Below are 8,735 nucleotides of genomic sequence, written 5' to 3' on the forward strand. Positions count from 1 at the left end.
TATTATCCATTTAGGTCAATGGATCTAACTTCTACATTTATAAAGCCTCAAATTGGGGGTTCCTCAAGTTAGGGAGACTAAGAATTCTCCCAAAAGTGATCATATATGCAAGAAGTCATGAATAATATGGTTACCCATATTATCCGCCGGTTAACCTTTTTTTTATCCGTATTAAATATGGGTCGGGTCGAATAATTCATCCGTTTTTTCATTACCAGTTTTGACCCGAACCATATCCGACTCGACCCGTCCGTTTGCCACTCCTGTCCAATGGACTGCTTCAATTGAATCACCAATTTTGATATATTATGGGCTTGACCCAGTTCAACTTTTCAATTTGTTTTTTAATTACCAAAAAAACTTTTCAATTTGTTTTCTTTGGTTCTATTTCTTTTTCTATATTTTGACCATAATTTGTTTTCTTTGGTTCTACTTCTTTGTCTATATTTTGACAATTCCGACTAGATAAATTTTAAACTATTTGTATTCAACTTAACTTCCAATGTTTTTTTAAGGGCACTTAAAAATAGGGTATTATCACTTCTAACCTCTTCCAATATATTTTTAAGGGCACTTAAAAATAGGGTATTATCACTTCTAACCCGCGTAAAAAACTATTTACATTCAGTAGCCGAAAAAGTATATAAAATTCATATAATTTTTGTATATAACATACAGAAATAACAGAATATATATATACACACACTAGTTCCTCGGCACGTGCGTTGCACGTGTATGCCGAGTCATGTAGTACATAGTTCTATACATATAATATTAATATTATTTAAATAAAATTTTGAGTAAAAAATAAAGTACAAGTTTTTATGAATCGTGATGATCACTATATAATGAATTAATTATTCGTCAATATCAAGACAATTGGATATCATCTAAACCTAACAATATGAACAATCACAGTGTAATTAGATACAATGTATTTCACCTAATACGTCTTGATAATATATGCAAGCCATAATTTCACGCTCAAATAGTATTATTACAATACACTTGCCTCTAGTCTAGATATACATGCACGATAGAGGGCTATCCTCGTCATTTTCGAGAACCGTGTGAATGTAAAGTAGGCAAAAGAGAATGAGGTCCTCATACAGAGACTCACTTACTTGAGCGGTGCAAGAGATTGAGGAATATGTCGAATATGTAAAATTTGACTTTATGCTGGATAAAATATACATTACCAATTTCAGAGATTTGTTAGTTTTTGAATTGTTGGGTTGATTAGCACATTAATGAGGAATAGTGATTGTCCAAACGTTCCTAGTTAGAAAAAAATTAGAATAATTAATTTCAATCCATTAAATTTGACATATAAGTACATAATATTATTGGCATAATACCTTTGTAAATTGAGACTCTAACATTCCAAATGCTGAGGATTGATTTATCATCGTTCATTCTTTCAGAATTTTACCATTATTATCAACAAAATCTTCCCTAAAGTAACAATAATAAATTACTTAAATTACATCAACTTATTTATATAGTACATCAATTTAACATTTTTTATAAAAGCTTGTGTTAATGTAATTTATCTTTAATTTATAACTTTTACTTCCTCCGTTTCAATTTAAATGACCCACTTTTCTTATTAGCCTGTTGGAAAAGAAACGCCACGTTTTTATATTTAGAAACAATTTAACTTTAAATTTTTTATTTTATCCACTTTACCCTTTATTTATATGAGAAGCTTTTATTGCCATACAAATATCATGGCCCCACTAAGCTTTTTCCCTCAAACTTTTAGCACCACATATTTCAAAAATCCTTTTCTATAAAAACTTTGTACCAAGTTAAAATATATCATCTAAATTGAAAATTGAAGCGGATGGAGTATATCTTCTCCTTTTCCGTCGTACTTCAATAAATGGTTCGCTACTACTAACATGTAAACTATATATCTTGAAAGTATAACATTAAAGTTAGTGGACAAGTGCAAAGTAGTTGTTTGCGAAAATAATTCATTAGTTCTGATAAAGAATTACCATAGACCTTCAATTTTTCAATTGTAGAAAAGCAACAAACAAAAGTAAGTATTACGCCATTATTACGATCGATATACTGACATGAGTTTTCAAGTCTTTTCCATCAATATCTGCACTTTGATCGGTCAGCAGAGTTAAAAAAACATATAAAAGAACTTAACTTAAATTACATCACATGTTGATCCAACAAGTGCACACACAAGTATTATATAGATGTTTAAAGTTTTGATACTAATATCTGAGAATTTTCTTTCACTTTTTTCGATGACTTCTAATCCAATCAGTTTAGCAAAGTAACGCGAAGTAGTCACCATAAAGGAAGGCCTTGTTCTAAAATATTATATTTTTCATGCGCTTCTAAAAGTAACCGACAAAGAAAAAATAGTTATTCTTGAACTTAATATTGTACAATAGGATAAATTTTAACTATCCATAAAAATAGAACAAAACGTTAACCTCTTCAAAATAATATTATAAGAAGTAACATAATTGTCAAATGAAATACACATAAGAAGCACATAAATTTAAATGCCATATTAAAACTTACAGTATACTATACTGGGAGTTGGCTTGACAAAGGAACGTTAAGGAGAGTAGCCGATGGTGAAATACTAACATCAAGCGCAGAAGAGAAAAACTGAAAACAGTAGATGAATGTTTGAAGTGGTTAAAAGATTACTTAAAAGATAGGTTTGGTTAACAAATGGTTGTGACTGTTACGAAGCAATATGTGAACCGTTGGGACTTTTAATTACGAAGCAGAGGAACATTTGTCTACTTGTAGTTTTTTTAATTAATTTAAATTAAATAAATTAATTAGAGAAATAATAAGAAGGATATTTTAGTAATTTGACTTTTAAGTTATGGGCTTCCTACTTTTAATATATATATATATATATATATATATATATATTTGACTATTATTTTGATAGCGGCTATACAGTGTCATTTTTCCAACTTTACCGCTCAAAGACCACCCTTTTATCGTCTTGTCTAAACCATATATGATTTCAATGGTTAAATTTGAAGTCAAAATCACCCCAAAGAGAATTGTTTTAAGAAAATTTGCAAAGTAAATATAAAGTCTTTTAGGCATTACTAAAAGTATGTTTTGAAATGTGTCAAAAGATGAAACAACTTTTAATCAAATTATAGAATGACATTAGCTCCAAGTGTGAGTTACATCTGAAAGGAAAGATTATACCATTTTTTTTTCAAAACAAGCAAGGTCCAGGATACATAATCAAACAAGTCATCCAATGAAGATGAGATTAGCAAGAAATTAAGCTTGAACAACTCAACTTCTATCCTTAGAATAGTTTTGGATCCAGTTAGGAGGTTGAGTAGCTATATAGTAGTAGTCAGTAATAGTTGCTTTTTTATGTTGTCTCTGATGTTGGGACTTGATGTCCAACAATCACTCTTTTTTTCTTGTACATTATCGATCAGTTGGTAATTAAATCATTTTTATTTACCACCCAAAAAAAGAAAGGAACTGGAGCCCTAGATTAATTATCATTTTGAAACGGAATCCACCTTAATTCGATTCATCATCAGTGAAAACTAATCATTAGTTCCACACAAAGACATGGTTATTGTGCCATCTTTCTACCGTTTTGCCTTTGAACAAAAGTTCACACAATCTTACGATTTGGGTAAGCCATATAATTAGAATTGAACATCAAAATCTAACAAACTTATGCCCCTTCATAATCTGCATCTAGATATATGATTATCTAAACTTTAATCGTCCCAAATTCATCCCCATCTTCTCCAAAAGTCACAAGTTGGGGACGTGATGCCTAAGCTGAGGTCTCCTCTTGGCGTTTTGGGCTTTTAGGTTTTAACCATGGCATACATATGATAATATTGTGATAAAGGTACAAAAAGCTACTAAGGGGACGTTCCCCTCCTCCTTTGGTTTTGTACGACGCTTTTAAAATTACACTTATGAACTGAGGGCTGAATTTTTTTAAATTAATTTTAGTAAGTGGAAACAAACAGATGTGAACACCTAATTTTTGCACTATTTAACACCTCCTAAAGTTATTAGTGTTTTGTTATTTTAATTATTTTTCTCAATTTTTGTGATTTTAATTGCATATTTCCTATCATAAAATACTAAAAAAAATAGTTCTTTCTTCATTTGTGCATTTTAAGAATTAACTAGATGTTCAGTTGGTGAATTAATCTAGTTAATTGATCATTAGAATAAGTTATTTAATTAATTTATTTGTGTAAAATTAATTTAATAAGTAGGATTAAGGAAGAAATTTGGCCAAATTTGAAAGAAAAAGTGTCCAAGAGTGCAAGATAAAGGGCTGCCATTGAAAGGGTCTGAAACTACGCAGTTTTGCCTCAAAACTACGTCGTTTCACTAAATGAAACAAGATCAAATCATACCCATCCATTCCATCTTGATCCAATGGATCTCATTCACTCTTGGCTTAGGTATTTAAAGCCTCAAAAATCTGAAAATTGTCCTCATTTTCACCCATAATTCTTTTCTCCTTCTTCTCTCTTCTCTCTCTCTTCACTCTCTCTACACCGCCCCAGCTCCGCCCACCGTCGCTGGCCGAAAATCGCCGCCACCGGCGGACCACCTCCAAACACCTCCAAATTCACACCATGTAATCTCCACAACTTCCTCCTTCCATATCTCCAAACCAAATCCTTCAAAAATCCCTCAAACTCCTTGAATCTTAGATCTAGGAAACTTTCCCGTCACTTTTTTGCCAAAATTCTTGAAGCTCCAACCACTACCACCCCACAATACTTACATCATTGGATAGAGCTCCTCAAGACCTAGCTATTGATGCCAATTTCACCATGAAAATCCGGCGATCAAAATCCGGCCAAATTCCGGCGACCTCCCCGAACACCATCTTTTGGCATACCACCATTTTTTCGGCCACTTGAATTATAAAATGGTAAAAATCCTATTATTTTTCGTGGCTGATTTTTTATTTTATTTTTATTTTTTCAGATCTTATTTTTGTCTATTATTAATTATTTTAGCATTAGTTTTTGAAGTTTGAAATGTCAAATTTTCTGTTTTTGCACTTGTTGAAGTAGTAAAATAGTTTTGTGTTGATAAAAGTGAGGTAGTGAAAAATACTTAAGAGTATATGGTACTTGTTTGATTGTTTATTTACTACTTCAAGACTCTTTGAGTACAACACTCAAAAGTCAAATTGTTTGGTAAGAAAATGTAGACCTTTGGACAGTGTTTGAATAAAAGTCTGTCTTTGAATAGTGGAGAGCAGATTTTGTTTGAAATACTTGACAAGATTTGAACCAGAAAGTCTGGCATTTTGAATTTAAGAGCAGATTTTGTAGAAAAATCTGTCAAAAAGATTGATTTTTAATTTTTTTGAAATAGCTGATTGTTTTGATATAAAAGGAGGACACTCCATCTTACTGAGGGAGCTCTAGACACACAAAAAAGAGAAAAAATCAGTAGCTATAATATCCCTTAGCAGCTTTTGTGAGTTGATTCTTAAGTGAAAAACTTGTTTAAGGAAAATAGAGTAGTCTTGAAAGGTTTTTCTGGAGTTACATAATTGTACTGTTTTGCTGGAGTATTTCTAGTTTATTTTCTTGGGTTTGAATCTGCTGGTTGTCGTTGTCTTTTGCTGTTGTTGCTGCCCGTTTAATTGTTTTGCTGTTGATTTTGGAAATAGCTGACTCTGCTGTATTTGTTCTTCTTTCTGTTGTCCAGGTAATTTTCGGACCATGTAAACTCATAAAATCGAGTTGGAATGAAAGATAATGAAGCTGGAAAATATTAGTAGCTTTATCCTTCTATTGTAATTCATTTTTATATGCTCTTGAATGTTTGATAATGTTATAACGATATGTTAGTTAATTAAATTGTGTTAAGCATCTTTAATTATTTTTATTTTTGCAAAGCATTAAATATAATTCCACTGACATTTGGTTGTCTGAAAGGAGCATATATATTAAAATTTGAACCCTTGTAGCCATGTTTGTCCCTTTGTTGTCACCAAGCTATTTATTATTATTATTATTATTATTATTATTATTATTATTATTATTATTATTATTATTATTATTATTATTATATTTTAGAGTCCCAATAATCCTTTTTTTATCTCTTAAAAAATACTTATTTAGTAAGGTAGTTAAGTTATAGATTAGAAAGACAATATGTAAACTTATTTTTGTAAATAGTTGGCTACGGATTGCAAATAGCAAGATATGGCCAAATCTGTAACATAGCTTTAAAAGGCCATATCTGCAGATTTAAAGTCCAAAAGCATATGGGCTTTTGGATTTTGTCTTGGACATGAGCCCATTTGACTCCATCAACCCAATAGTGGGCTGCCTCATTCAATGTCAAGACAAGCCCACATCTTACTAGTTTTAAGCAATGTCAATTGATAATTTTCTCTCATTACTCTCATCTTTTAAATTAGTACTCATAACAATAATTTTCTCTCATTAGTTAAGTTGTAGATTATTATTCAAATCTTTTCTTTAATTTGTTTTAAAAATAAATAAAAACGGACATAAGAAAAGCATAAAAACCAAATAAACCACAGTTTATCCAAGTTTAATTCAAGCCAAATGTAGTCAATAAAGCGACCGTGCTAGAACCACGGGACTCAGGGAATGCCTTACACCTTCTCCCCGGTCAACAGAATTCCTTACCCGGACTTTGTTTTTGCAGACCAATAATAATAGAGTCAAACCTTCCTTTGAATAGAGATTCAAATAAAAAGTGACTTGGAACACCAGTAGAAATCAATTCCAAGTGGCGATTCTGTAAATAAAATAATCCCTACTTCAAATTTGTCACTTTAATTGGAAAAACTCTTTAACCCACAATCCATAACATTTTACATTTATCTCCTGGAGGGGTAAAAAGGGGTGTGACAACAGATGTTAAGAGATTAGCATTTGGCATCATCCTTTCTTTTCTATACAGACGTTCCTCTCTTTTTCTTAATAATCATTTAGATTCTGAGAATCACAATTAGGAGACCAGTTTGACATTGAAGTCTCATCATCACCATGAAAATCTAACTCTGAAATATTTGGACTAAAGAAGTGAGAGTCACTTTTATGAGGCAAATCTTTGATAAACTTACACTATGCTTGACAAGATTAAATTATTCTAACTTATCCATTTTACTTTTAATCATCTCAAGACAAGACACATACAACATCAGGAAATGTAGGAGAAATTAATTTACCATAATAACCATGAAAATACTAGAAGAAGAGATTGGCACGAACTCATTTCATAAAGAAATAAAAAGGTGATAGTGTACCTAAAGTGCAATGTTATCCGCCCAAGCATCAGCAACTAGCACTAAATCGTTGGACGTAGTACCATGAATTATGTCAAAGGGGACATCAATAACTATTTTTTGAGGTCATTCTTATGAATTGTGTCTTCCACTCCGTTCTTTGTTTTCATTATTACTTGAAAAGGCAGAAAATTTGAAATTGAGATATGACTTCTCCCGCTTTTGATCTGTCTATAGCGATCATCCGAATTAATAGTCTTTTGAATCAATATTATAATGGGACAAAGGAAAGTACTTACCACTTTCTTGGGGCAATATAATATCATATCGTTTGTGGGAATCTTTCTTTCGAGCAATTTGGATGTCCCATATATGTTACTGTATATTAGATATAGTAATGTACTAATGTCCAAGTATGGAACCATGAAAGTTAGTGCTAGTTTAGTTACTCTCAAGGCGCAGTTTTTAATGTGCTAATTAATTAGTGGTCTTTGTTTAAGCCATTGGCAGGTTAGTTGCGGAAAGTCTCGATTCGTGTCAATTAATTTCCTTAATAGAAGAGAGAAAATAACTTAAAAAAAGTATATTGTGATACAATATAATAATATAATTAAAAATATTTTCTTTCTAACTACTTAAACTATTAAACGAAATAGTCATACATCTTGATAGGGGTGTACAAAGGAAACCGACAAACCGCACCAACCCGATAATCCGAGTCAAACCAAGAAAAAAAACCCGACTATGGTTTGGTTTGATTTGATTTGGCGTTGGAAAAAAAACCCGACCATAATTGATTTGGTTTGGTTTTAACTAAAGAAAGTCAAACCGAAACCAAACCAACCCGACATTACATATGTAGAAATTTTAGATATATTTAATATATAAATATATTTATTGTGATGTAATTTATAAATAATTCTTAAATTTTTTCACAATTTTATCTTTTAAGGTATTATTTCAAGGTTGAACTTAGAACTTTTGAGTGTTCCAATAAGTTTTATAGCCATTAATATTAGTAAATTAAATAATGCTAAGAAAAGCCCCAACCAAAATCAAATCAATACTAATGCTAGCAAAAGACATTCAATTCAATACTACGAACGGGAATGTATTGAATATCTATTTTTTGTTTTGCAACAATTTAGATAAAAATGCATAACCTATTTTTATTTTTTCTTTAGCATTTAGTCATGTAATTAATACTCCCTTATTAGTCTACTTATTTTAACATGACTTAGTACTTTTAGATTATGTTTATTTTTATTATGGCTTTTTAATTAGCAATATTTATATTACATAATTTTATTGTCTTTATTATTGAATATTTTAGGATAATTCCATGACACATCTCATATTTTGTATTATTTTTTTGGAAAATACTTTATATAGTTATATCTTACTAAGATTAAAAATATTTTGAGGAAAAGTTATATGTTTTGTTCTACGAAGTTTT

At 30.7% G+C, this 8,735-nt stretch overlaps 1 long non-coding RNA gene across 1 annotated transcript; it reads left to right on the plus strand.

The window, feature by feature from the left end:
* The first annotated feature begins 4,483 nt into the window (after positions 1 to 4,483).
* On the plus strand, positions 4,484 to 5,876 carry LOC138870180 (uncharacterized). Its single transcript, XR_011400418.1, has 2 exons — positions 4,484 to 4,933; positions 5,725 to 5,876. It is a non-coding gene; the product is annotated as an uncharacterized lncRNA (long non-coding RNA).
* The last annotated feature ends 2,859 nt before the right edge of the window (positions 5,877 to 8,735 follow it).

This window comes from Nicotiana sylvestris, chromosome 6 (genome assembly GCF_000393655.2).
Source record: "Nicotiana sylvestris chromosome 6, ASM39365v2, whole genome shotgun sequence".
NCBI lineage: Eukaryota > Viridiplantae > Streptophyta > Magnoliopsida > Solanales > Solanaceae > Nicotiana > Nicotiana sylvestris.